General features: G+C 34.7%; 1 protein-coding gene across 2 annotated transcripts in view; it reads left to right on the top strand.

Annotated features, from left to right (window-relative positions):
• The window catches only part of LOC126771019 (acyl-CoA Delta-9 desaturase-like), a 78,036-nt gene that overhangs the window by 5,461 nt on the left and 59,196 nt on the right, over window positions 1-13,379 (top strand). Inside the window, exon 1 of one of the 2 annotated variants that reach the window (XM_050490664.1) lies at window positions 5,184-5,305. The exons of the other annotated variant lie outside the window; for it this stretch is intronic. The gene's annotated coding sequence lies outside the window, so the exon portion shown is untranslated. Of the gene's footprint in view, window positions 1-5,183; window positions 5,306-13,379 lie in introns of those variants that run through there. 2 annotated transcript variants of the gene reach the window in all.

Raw genomic sequence — 13,379 nt, 5'->3', positions numbered from 1 at the left:
GTTACGCTCGCGTGTTCTTTTTAATGTCTAACAAGCGAACTCGTAATACATATTCGAATCTATTATACGTCCCTTTATCCAATACGCGTTACGCTGCAAACTCTACACTATCACGCGTTTTCTCACTATATAATAAAAGATACTCACACATTTCTCCTCAAAAGGAAGAGCTAAGTCCTCAGCCCAGCAGTGGGATATTCACAGGATGTTACTGTTACTTTACTGTACGCATTGATATATTTAATCGGTCAATTAAATCATTTAAAAAAGATATTCTTAGGGCTCAAAATTCAATTTAACCAATCACACTCACACAAACACACGTACACTCAAATACTTACACACATAGAATTATTTATACACACACAAATAGCAGTTTAACTGCATAGCCTCACTCATCCACAACATAGTCTGTGTCGCCTAATCGAATTGTACTGTCTATTTTTAACTCATTATTATTTTGTTACATTTACATTTTATTTTTCAAAGCTGTGTGTTGCTACTTCTGTTAACTATTATTAAGTTTGCATAATTCAATGGAAAACAGTAATTGGCTCTATTAAATATACAGACATATTGTATTTTTAAAGTCAACATATTTTGTATCATGGTGGTGTTTTCTTTAAATAAATAAATAAATAAAAGAGAGAAGGTTGAATAAAGAAGGACTACGCTTTTTGGTATGAAAAAAATACAGTAATGAAATCAATAAAATTCTATATTTTTTTAATTCAAAACGTGTTAAAAAGTCGTTTTTTTTATTATTTAAAACTTTAAGTTGCTGTATAAAAATTGGGTGGCCAAGGTGCCCTTTCAACCTTTGCACATTAAACTACATGGTTACTTTAAATTAATATCTTAGAAGTTACGGCAAAATTAAAATTCTCGAGCAAGAAAAATTATTATGAAGGTGGCTAACGATGCGATGGCGAAGTAGCCGACACAAAGATTTTGAATGTTTTATTCGTGTGAACCATGCTTACCACATAATCTGCCGCCAAACAGTAATATTTAGTATTGTATTGTGTTCCGGTTTAAAGGGCGAAAGAGCCAGTGTAACTACAGGCACAAAGGACAGTTTAGTTCCCAAGGTTGGTGGCGCATTGGCGATGTAAGGGTGTAATTAACGTATTAATTATAACATTCGACCGATAGTTCTATCTTTGACATTGAAAACGGTTATGTTAGTGTACTGTGTGTGACCCGTATGTGTCGGGCCTGTGGGTAGAAACAACCTATTCATCACTTATTGTACTGCCAAATAGCAATACTCGGTATTGTTGTGTTTTGGTTTGAAGGGTAAGTGAGCCAGTACGATATATCATTTTAGTTCGCAAGGTGGCGAATTGGCGATGTTATAGAAGGGATAGTTCATATTTTTATATCGCCAATGTTAACGATTGTTAATGATGTTGACCACTTACATCAAATAACGAGATTATCGGTAAGAACAAACTCGAAACTCACCGCAAAAAACGGTCGTGAAATATCAAAAAGTTATATGCGACATTTATATGGTCAATAATAACATTTTACGAATACTATAATAATAAATCGTCATTGCATCAAAATAGTAATACATAGAATACCGTAAGTTGGTTGTCATAATTTCACCTGTGAGTAATGAAGTGAGTTATTTTAATTTATAGCTCTGCTGTTTCGCTATCACTTAATCTTTGATTGAAATAATATTCGTAGTAATTATAATGTGTCATCCGTATTTATAGTTTAAAGAACACCTGAGAATTGAATATTTAACTCAAGTAAAACGGAAAAAGTAAGTGCTTATGATTATCATTTGTATGACTTTTCATTTATGAGTCATTTGGCATATTGTAATACACATAACTTATATTTTATACGGAAATTTGTTAGTTTCCTCCTTTAATTTTCAAACCATTTGTGTGAAGTTTTATGAACATTTTTAAATGTTGTTTTCTTATATAATGCCTGATTAAAAATAATAGCAACTGCTGATTATGACGAATTGCCAAAATATATAATAGAAGGATATTTACTGGATATATTGATACAAAGTTGGCTTTAAGCAAAATATTGTACCCCTTTTTACGTCAGTTACGTAGACGGAGAGGAATAAAATTTTGTACAATTAAAGTTTAAATGGAGGAGTGCAGATAGCTAACATTTTTGTAGAATATGCATTATAAATACGTTAAATTAATAAGTAAAACACAATGCATTTGACTCACACATACGCATGTATGTTATAGTCTGTGGTCGAATTGAGAAAAGATAAATAATCTGTACGACCCCCCTTTACCACTCACCCCCCGCCAAAACCTATGATTACCGAGATATTCATGATTGAAGTTTTGAGGTTAAGTCACCCCCGAACTATCATTTCTTATCATTTAAGACTAAAATAGTGTCGAATTAATTTAATATATTGTAAGGATATAGGGGGCTAGAAATATTAATTGACCGGCCGTTGGGCCATTTTTAAAGTTCTAGAATATTTTTTTATGATAATTTATTTAAAACATTAAATATATTTATTGATTTTTTTTAAAAAAAATATTATTGTGATATATTATAATCATGAAACGAATCATTGGAGCGCTTATGATTGTCTGGATCAGAATTAATAAGAGATAAAAATATTATTATTTATGAGGCGTATGGAGTTATTTCCGAAAACATACTTTCGGATAATATTTTGAACTCCCTTTATTTTAGCATATATAAATGATGATTGCATTTTGATGAATACTAATATACTTAATCAAATTCCTGGTGAATAGAGAACATAGCTACTAAAAATAATTAGTGACGATTACAACGTCATCAATAACCATCCGGGAGTTTTCGAATTCATAGACTCTTAGCAGTTTACTACCTCAGAAGTTAATATTGAAAGTTAATTGTATCATTTTGCTGATCAGAAACTTAAATACAAAGGAATCATTAATCAAAAGAATCGGAACAAGAAAGAAAATTCTACGGACAAAATATGTATGTAAATTAATATGTGCTATAGAGCTTAATTTTCTGCTAGCATTTGCCTAGAGAATAGCTTTTCTTATATAAAGTGATAAACAATTTTATGGAATCACCTTTCCTATTGTCCAATTTCGGACGTAACTGTCCACGAATAAGTTCTAGATATTATTCAATTTTCCGATTTGTAAAACGAAATGCATTAGTAATAACTTATACCATAACTGCCAAAATTATAATAAAGTCTATTCAGATATTGATATTATATTTAAAGAAAATGTTAATTTTAGTGATTGTTTTGTTAATTTTAGTGATTGTGTAGTTATTATTGGTAGAAACTTAGTAACTTTAATTATTTAACATTCAACAGGTGTCATCACATTGTATATATTCCTAAAAAATATATTTAATGAACACTAAACCTAACAAAGCGGACAAATGCGACCGCGGACCGCTTTTAAAACTTTAAACAAAATTTATATAGCTTTTTTCTATTTTATATACTTTTCCTATATTTATCGAAAAATGTGTGTCAAGTTCAATGGACAACATTTGTACATATATATTTTTTTATATCAGTCTTAATTTTTTGGATTTGTTTTTTATTTAAATGTTACATCATTTGATTGAAAAGGATATGCTAATTAACTGAGTAGCCTTGGCGAAGGACTTGATTTTATTTAGCCTTTGACAATAGAACCTTTGTAACGTTCACACTTAAATTTTAAATAAATTATAGTTGAATTTCGACCACTGGGCGATCACTAGTATATATAAATTTGTACCTACCTACCTACCTGTTAGCCAGTAGGTATCTACACTTATGTAACAGTGCAATCTAATATCTTGACGTTATCAAATTAGTTTTAGCTTTGCGTCTGCTCTATAAATAATCGTAACTTAACCTCTTACTTCCCCGCGTTGACTTCCCTGCCACCGAATAGCAAACCTCCACAATCTTTATTTTTTTTTTGCGTGAGAATTTTTATTTTGCGATAATTACGATAAAAAAACAAATATTTTTTAAATTCAATTCAAATTTATTGCCTGAATAAACATATTAACTTGTATAAATATTAACACCTTAATTACAGAGTTGACATGATGGCCTTATCTGCAAGCTTCCTGCATACGGCCTGCCTGCTATACAGTGTGTGTGAATTTATTAAGAAACCTTAAGAACTACTTCTTAAGACACCGATCGTTAAGAGTGGTGGTTGATGTCTACTCGTTGGAACAAATGGCTATAAATCCCGGTGCTCTCCAGGGGTCAGTGCTCTCAGCAACACATTAATGATCTGCTGATGCCCGGTATCCATGGGTACGCAGATGACTGCACAGTTGTCGAGAACTCACATCCAACGCATGAGCTTGTGAGACCCAAATCCAGGCTCAGAGAGAGCCATGGTTGAGCGCCTAAGCGTGACCCTTAGCACAGTGTCCAATTGAGGCGATGCCAATTTATTAATAAACGTTATATTTAATACAACCAAGACGCAGGCGTTTTCCGCCAAATATAGGGAATTCCAACTATCTCCCTCTTTCCGAAATGTATCCTGCTAAGTACCACTTTCAGGCTCTAGAGTTAATCGAGAGAAGAGCCAGGAGGTTAATAGGAGACGACGCCTTGGTCAACTCTCTTGTACTTTGTAGCAACAAAGTATCGAATATCGATCGTCTTCTACTGACTACACTTCGGAGAATGTGTTCAGGAATTACACAATTTAATTCCGCCCACCCATTTTACCATCAAAAGGCCAGAAAAAAGCGACCAAAATGCCACAGGTACTTGGTGGACATTCCCCGCCTACGTACGAAGCGTTTCGAATTCACATATTAATCGCACTGCAAAACTGTGGAATAGTTTGCCTGAGTCTGTATTTCATGATAGGTACAACGTCGGTATCTTCAAATCAAGAGTAAACAGGTTTCTTCTAGGCATGCGTTCTACATCATAGACCGTGTCGATGCTTTACATCAGGCGAGTCAACGGTCTAACGCTGGCCTATATGTGATAAAAAAAGAGTTTCGCAAATAATCCATTATTTTTTACCAACATTTAAAAGATAAAAATTGATACTGTGTGCTCTCCTTAAAAGATAGATATACACATACGCCATCGCGGGCTATTTTGAAACGTTTCATGAGAACGTACAACTCGGTCTTATATTATTTTCGTTTAACTTTTACTATTTTCGCAGTGCACTCCGTGGATGCTTCCAAGATGCACGACTTTGGCGACTTCGTGGACAAATATGATTATGAATCATATTATGAATTTATACATTTGCCCCCACTACTGAAGCCCGACGGATCGCTGGCCTTCACGGCAACAGAAAAGGCTAAGGTATTTCATTTTTGCCGCATATACTTTTTTTCATGGTTTTGTTAAATTTATATTTAGTCGGTTAGTTTGACAAGTGAAGTAAAGCCTAAAGTAAAGTATTTTTAAGTGTATATTCAACACTTAAAAATACAACTACAATTAAAAATAGTTAAAAGTAGTACAAATCGTGACCGCGTGGAATGGTGGCAAGAATACTAGCAGCAATTTCCCTTTAAATCACAATACCGATTTCCTGGGCGAAAAATGAACCAGTTAGTCGGTTAGTTGATAATAAGTACTTATTAAAAAAACAGATTTACGTTGTAGTTTTAAATGGACACAATGTCCTGTGAAATTATCCTTTGCAGTCACAATAAATAAAGCACAGGGTAAGACGTTCAAGTATGTCGGAATAGATTAAAGGAATGATGTTTTTCTCATGTATGATTTCAATTGTGTATTGCCCTATTTAGATCAGGTTGCGACAAAAACGGAATAAATACTAATATCTATCCCACGAAAATAAAACTAAAAATGTTATATATACTTAAATATTATAAGTCTGCTCTTTGTGATTTTTTTTAATTATACGCGGGTAAAACCGCGTGACAGCTAAGTTAAAAATAATCTTTAAAAGAGCACAACTTAAATGTGAATTAAAGAATACTCACTCTGAATGCATTTCTTGACAGTAAATACTGTGTTTCATGCCGGTTCTTCTCAGTAGAATCTGTATTTCGAGCCGATTGTTGCTTATTATATTAAAATTTTAGAATGAAGATTCAAAAGCGTATTTCATAAGTGTGTATATAACTCCTGCGCCTGAACTCTTTTCGGTGGTGTCGCACTTGCCGTCCCATCAGACTCTGACAGTGAGGGAATAGAGAGTACACTTGTGCTTGCAATCCAAGTGTTTACTTACGCTTACGCATTAAGACTAATGTCTTTCCGTTTATAAGACAATAACAATTTTTATAAGATAAGAAGTTAACATAACTTACATATATTACCCCAACAGATTCAAATGAATTTAAAATATTTCTTTAACTCATATTTAACAATTTGTAAATTAAACGTGTTTATTAAACGTAACTATGCTTATAACAATTGCCGTCGGTTTTGTAGAGAAATATTTAAAAAAAGCCTTTTTGTGATCATTTACGCTTTTTTACCGCACACGCTCGTTCACTCACGTACACACGGTTTCGACTGCTTTATTATATGTTTGTGTATAGATAAATAAATCTCTACACTAAGCTATTCTTTACAAAGGTGTTCCTCAGCAGGATTGGTAATTTGTTTCCGTCAAAACAGTCTATTTGTTCCTGTGATATAAGATATATTTCTTAGTATATAGCTATTTATTTATTTATTTAAATACTTTTTGTAGTATACATTGTGTAGTAGGACAAAGGGCGGACTTAATGCCTAAAAGCATTCTCTACCAGTCAACCTTTAGGTTAAGCAGAAATTCGTGAAGGCGGTATTTGATAATAAAAAATATACATACATACAAATATAACAACAACAAAGAAAATAAAAAACAGAGCTATAATATATATAAGATATACATATATAATATATGTCAAGGATGAAGAGAACTAGAACGAGAACTTTCTGACAAAATAGGCTCACGGAGACGAGTCTTGAAAGTAAATTTTGAGGTGGCTTTTCTTATATGCTCAGGTACTTTGTTTCATAATCGGACAGCTTGAACGGATTAAGAATTAGAAACGAAACCAGAAGTATGAATAGGAACAGAAAAAAGGTAAGAATCGTTAGAGCGCAGCTGGCGATTGTGATTGTCACACAAAATTGAACCTCCCTTTTAAATAATCAGGGTCAAAGAGAATAGAGAAAAGATAGAATGTAACCGAAAGTCTGTACGTTGTCGAATAGTAAACCATTTTAATTTATCACGATACTGAGAAATATGATCGAACTTATGAAGACAGAAGATGAAGCGCAAAGAGTTATTTAAGAGACGGTCAAGTTTATTCAGATGAATTTCGTTAAGGTTGGAATAACATACGTCTGCATAATCAATTATGGGAAAGACCAAAGCCTGCACAAGTAATATCTTAGTCTTGATGGGAAGAAAGTTTCGAAGTCGATTGAGGCACCTTAACGTGGCTGTGACTGAGCGGAAATGAGTTCAGAGATATGCACGGACGAGCTTAATGTGGAATCAATATAAAGACCAAGGTCTTTTACATGATAGCGGTAAGGAATATCGATATCATTGAACAGAACGGGAGGCAAAGATGTTAAGCCCAGATTATTGATAAGGCGTGAGCTACCAATAACGATCGCCTGAAATTTAGATGGATTGACCTTTATTCCAAATTTTTGAGACCAAGTATTTACACTAGTCAGATTGTTATTAATAGTTGCAACAGCATCACTTATATCACCCAGCCTGGTTTGACAATAGAGCTGCAAGTCGTCGGTATAAAAATGATAAGAGCAGTTGATGTAAGTTGTAAGGACAAATATAAAATACCATCCTGTGGCACCCCTGTTTGAAAATCTAAAAAATCAGAGAGAGATTGATATAATCTAACTGTTTGCCGCGAAGATATGAGGAAAACCACTCCAGAACTGATGGTGAAAACTTGAGATTGAGAAACTTGAGATGCTCAAGTATAGCAAGGACAATATCATGATCTACCGTGTTATAGGCGTTGGAGAAGTCGATTAAGACTAAAATGGTGATCATTCTATTCTCCATACCATCCCGAGCATTCTCCGTGACCTTTAGAAGAGCAGTACCGTGACCTTTAGAGAGTAGTGCTATGACCGTACCGAAAAGCAGACTGAAATGAACTAAGAATATTGTTGCTATAAACAAAAGATGTCACTTGTTTGTAAACCGAGAGTTCAAAAACTTTGGACAAGATGGGAAGGATAGAGATTGGTCTAAAATCTAAAATTAACTGGCTTGGGTTAAAAACTTGCCTTGCGCCAAATTACAGGGAACATCTCGGATGACATGGAAAAATGAACAATGTGAGTGATAGCAGGCAGTTCTATTTTTAGAATAGAGATAATCATTGACCGATTGATGCCATCAAAACCAGTAGCATTGGACTTAATTGAAAATAAAATTTTACTAATTTCATCATCAGTTACTGGAGAGAAGGCAAAGTTATTACTTGAAACAGCAGCCATGGCTCAAATTGCAGAAATCGTCATTAATTTAATATCTGATTTTAAAAGCGAAGTAGAGGAAAAATGTTTATTTAAATCATTGGGTGAAAGTGATGAGAAAACAATTTTTCCTTTACGCTTGTTAAGGTTTGAAAGAACTCGCACACAGTGGCCGTAGTAGCATTGGAGATATTACTGTGACAGTAGTGACGTTTTGCTGTTCTCAACATCATATTACACCTGTTACGAGCAACTTTATATAACTCCCAATTTTCAGTACATCTGTCGTTTTTGTATCTCTGGAAGGCGCGATCACGACGTACCACGGCCATACGCACCCCTTTTGTTATCCACGGTGCAGGTGGCCGTCTTATCTTAACAGGTCTCAGTGGAGCATGTTTATCGAACAGTGATAAAATGGAAGAGTTAAAATGGGAGACTTTATAATCAAGTGACGAAGAACTGTATACCAGTGATAAGTCTAGTAAGTTAGCGTCCCTTATTAAAACTTCATGTTCGATTTTAGCAAAATTGCGCATCCAAACAATTGGAGGTTTCATTTTAGGGGGTTTTAGCTTATATGCCAAATACAAGAGGTCATGTCGAGAAAATCCGGGAGCCAATAATTGACCGTGTTTAAAAACATTATAAAAAGAGGAAATGAAAGTTACGTCTAACCAAGTATCAGGCGCATCCGAATTATGATATTTAGGACCAGAAGGAAGAATGTAGAGATCGATTGAATTTACAAAGTTAGGGAGTCGAAGAGAGCGAGGCTTAGACTTTAAAAGGTCAGTGTTCAAATCTCCCATGATTATAATGTGTCCAAAGAGAGAGATTCAAAGACAGGTTCTAACAAATTAAAGTAATCGCAGGTCGGGGGCAATAAATTACTCCAAGTACAGCTTTAACGCCCTTCAGTTGGACTTCAAGAAAAATGAATTCAGCAGTAAAAGAGTAAGCTGAAGGAGATGTACATAAGATAGTATAAGGTACCTCGCTACGGAGATAAATAGCACACCACACCTTCACCACCTTTACCTGTTCGGTCATTCCGTATCAGAACAAAACCAGGAAGACTGGTGGTAGGGCTTTGTGCAAGCTCGTCTGGGTAGGTACCACCCACTCATCAGATATTCTACCGCAAAACAGCAATACTTTATATTGTTGTGTTCCGGTTTGAAGGGTGAGTGAGCCAGTGTAATTACAGGCACAAGGGACATAAAATCTTAGTTCCCAAGGTTGGTGGCGCATTGGACAGAATAATGGGAAGGTAAACTTTGAGTAAATACTCAAATGGCAAACATTAAAAGTTTGAGAACAATTGAGAAGGGAGTTGCAGAGCAAAGAACCAAGCTATGTATCTATATCTTGTTAATTTGTTGCTTATAACTTGTCTAGTTGCCAATCTCCAGTTGTAGTGACTGTATATTAAGCTATAATAACGTTGCGGACATATCGCTTCGCTTTTCGCCTCGAATTCAGCTTGTGACAAAAGTACTTCAAAACCTACCATCGAAGCATTATAATGTTTAGATATCATTTTATGATAATAATGCGACAGCGGCACGGCCACAGATGACCCGCCGATGATGTCCAGCCTGAGCTGAATCATATCTAATATCTTCCACCTTACCAATGTGAGCACAACTTACATTGGAATTTGATGAAATTATCGCTATTTTTTTAACATTGTTCATTTACAGAGTAATCAGTACTTATACGAAGTTTGTAGATTCGAACCCGAGCAAGCACTACTGAATTAAACAAGTCCTCTATTTGTGTTTATGATTCATCCATGCTCCTCGAATGAATTGTTGTGGTGATTTTTTTCGATTGTTATGCAGACTAGCACGTGATACTTTGACGTGACCCATTTGATGACCACCGCCTACAGACATTGGTACTGTAAGAAATGTTAATCATCACCAATATTAAATCATCAATGCCCCACGTTTGGAACTGAGATGTTGAGTTCCTTGTGTCTGTGACTCATTCACCCTTCGACAGGAATACAACATTAATATGTATAACTGTGTTGCAGTAGAATAAGTGATGAGTGAGTGGTACCTATTCGAAAGACATACAAAGCCCTAACACGATAAGCTCCGAGCCATCTTCATTGTCATTTCCAAGCAGTTACTTTATTCACATACATTATAAATTCAGATTTTATGGTGTGTACACGTAATGTTTACGTTTTATAATGTATTTGGAAAGAAAATTCTTTGTACACGGGCTCTTTCAAGGTAAACACTCTCCAATTCGCTCAGAAGAGTCTGTAAGCAGAGGTAACAGTAACAGCCTGTTAATGTCCCAGTGCTGGGCTTAGGCCTCCTCTCCCTTTTGAGGAGAAGGTTTGGAGCTTATTCCACCACGCTGCAACAATTTGGGTTGGTCGAATACACATGTGGCATAATTTCAATGAAATTAGACACATGCAGGTTTCCTCACGATGTTTTCCTTCATCGTCTAGCATGAGATGAATTATAATCACAAATTAAGCACATGAAAATTCAGTGTTGCTTGCCCGGGTTTGAACCTACTATCGTCGGTTAAGATTCACGCGTTCTAACCACTAGGCCATCTCGTACTACTCTCGTACTTGTACCTCTGCTCTGCTAAGCAGAGGTACAAGTGCATTTGTCATTTTATATTGACTTATTTTTAGTATATTATTTAACCTAATCAAAAAGGACGCCCGTAAGATGTTAGGTCCAAATTGATAGTTAGTTATTGAGATAATTTATATAATTAAATTAAACCAATAAATAAGATTTTCGCCATTATAATAAGTATATTTTTCTTATTATCTTAGTAATGAAATATATACATATAGAATACGGGCCACGCACGCATATACTCAAATGAGTAGAGAGCGGCCGCGGATAGCATAAACAGCATGACGGAATAATAAAGCGTCATGCAGTTTGCCGTGACGGCAAACGAGCACCGACCCGCCGAGTACGCCGACGATGTGTCGCATAATAGTTACCGTCCCTTCTGCTGTCTGACCATACTATTACCCCCAAAGTGTGTCGATGGATGATGTTTCACATTAAAATAATATGCTATTCTTCTTCGGAAACCAAATTCCCACATCGGGGCAACGTTTGGGGCGGTCAACCTTACGCTAGCACTGCGGGCTATCCAGAGCTTGTCTAGGGATATGGTTCGAGTTTCTGCTCAGAGTGTGGCCTCTTTATTTGCGACGCATTACTTGCGAAAAATATTTGATATTGATGTTGTCGGTGCGAAGATTGGTCTAGTTAGCACTATTAATGTAAACTCTAGTAAAGATCGTTGTCAAAACAAAACAGACACTAAAAGTAGTTGTTTTAAGCCTACTTTTTTCAAACAAACACTTTATAAATTACTTCTCTTGTTATAAATATATCAGCGACTGATATAATAAAGCAGTATTTACCTCGTACAAATAGCATACATTACTTTTTAACATAGAAATCGTAGTTACTGATTCGAAATACACAAATGATATCATAGTATTGTCACACGCCCAAGACCATCGCTCCAAGGTTTAATAAAAAACGATTTTCTCAATATTCAAAGAGAAAAATATTTCAAAGAAGATATTAGATACAAGTCTTTCGTAATATATACTTTATTATCATAATTTATAAATAGCAATTAGGAAGATGAGCTTATTTTTTTATGGTCTCACAAAAACAAATTTAAAATATAAAAAATACTGGCGAAAGAATTTTCACGATATCTGCAAATTTTTACAATTTTTTAAAGTTACGAGTTCTTAAATTCTTTTCTGGAGCGACGTCACGTCGCCCAACGTCGCTCGCGCGCCTATACAATTTCGTGAGTATTTTCGCGTTATTCTTGATTTTATTTATATTTCGGTTAGTATAAAAAAAAACTTTCAAAAATTTATTATACATATACATACCATAGCATACTAATTCACCAAAAAGAACTCAGGAAAAAAAGTATTTTAGTAGTAATATATATATATTATAGAATAGGAAGGCGGACGAGCATATGGGCCACGTGATGGGAAGTGGTCACCAAACGCCCTTAGACATTGACATTGTAAGAAATGTCAACCATTGTTTATACAGCCAATGCGCCATCAACCTTGGGAACTAAGATTTTATGTCCCTTGTGCCTGTAATTACACTGGCTCACTCACCCTTCAAACCGGAACACAACAATAACAAGTACTGCTGTTTTGCAGTAGAATATCTGATGAGTGGGTGGTACCTACCCAGACGAGCTTGCACAAAGCTCTACCACCAGTATATATATAGAAAAACAAGAAGATATTTTCGTGATGAGCATTTTAATATTACCTTACCTTAGTAGTGAAATTTGTCGTATTTATAAGTTTTTAGTTTTAGGATCAAACATTTAATTTTTACAGGCTAGTTAAAGGTATTCGTTTAATATAAACATAATTCAGAATTTCAGAATGTTCGTAATAACGGCCTTGATATATTGAATACCGATAGTGTTGTCATAAGAGTTTGTATCGATGAAAAATGCATTTCAATGTTAATCTTAGGTCTATTGTTAATATTGAAGATGATTTGTGAACAACGCCGTATCGGCAATTAATTAAATTAAAAGTTGAAAAAATCATTAATGACTGTGACCCATTGAAATTGATTTTTACCATATTAAGTTTCTTTGAAAGTCAAATTCGTAGTCTAATATAGTATATATGATACAAATGTCATTTAAAGAGTCTTATAAGAGGACCTTTGAATCGCCATGTTACAGTATATAATTAAACGTAAAGCTGGCAGCTTTACTCTGCTTCTTCTATATTTAAAATGTACTGAACACATAACGCCTTGATTTTATTTTGAATAATGGGTAATTACACATTATTTAAATTGTAGATACTATACATAAAGTAGCTTAGAAAGCCCAATGGCTAGAACACGTGAATGTTATCCCAAGATTGTAGGTT

This window comes from Nymphalis io, chromosome 10 (assembly GCF_905147045.1).
Source record: "Nymphalis io chromosome 10, ilAglIoxx1.1, whole genome shotgun sequence".
Classification (NCBI taxonomy): domain Eukaryota; kingdom Metazoa; phylum Arthropoda; class Insecta; order Lepidoptera; family Nymphalidae; genus Nymphalis; species Nymphalis io.
This window is presented reverse-complemented; position numbering and strand designations above follow the sequence as displayed.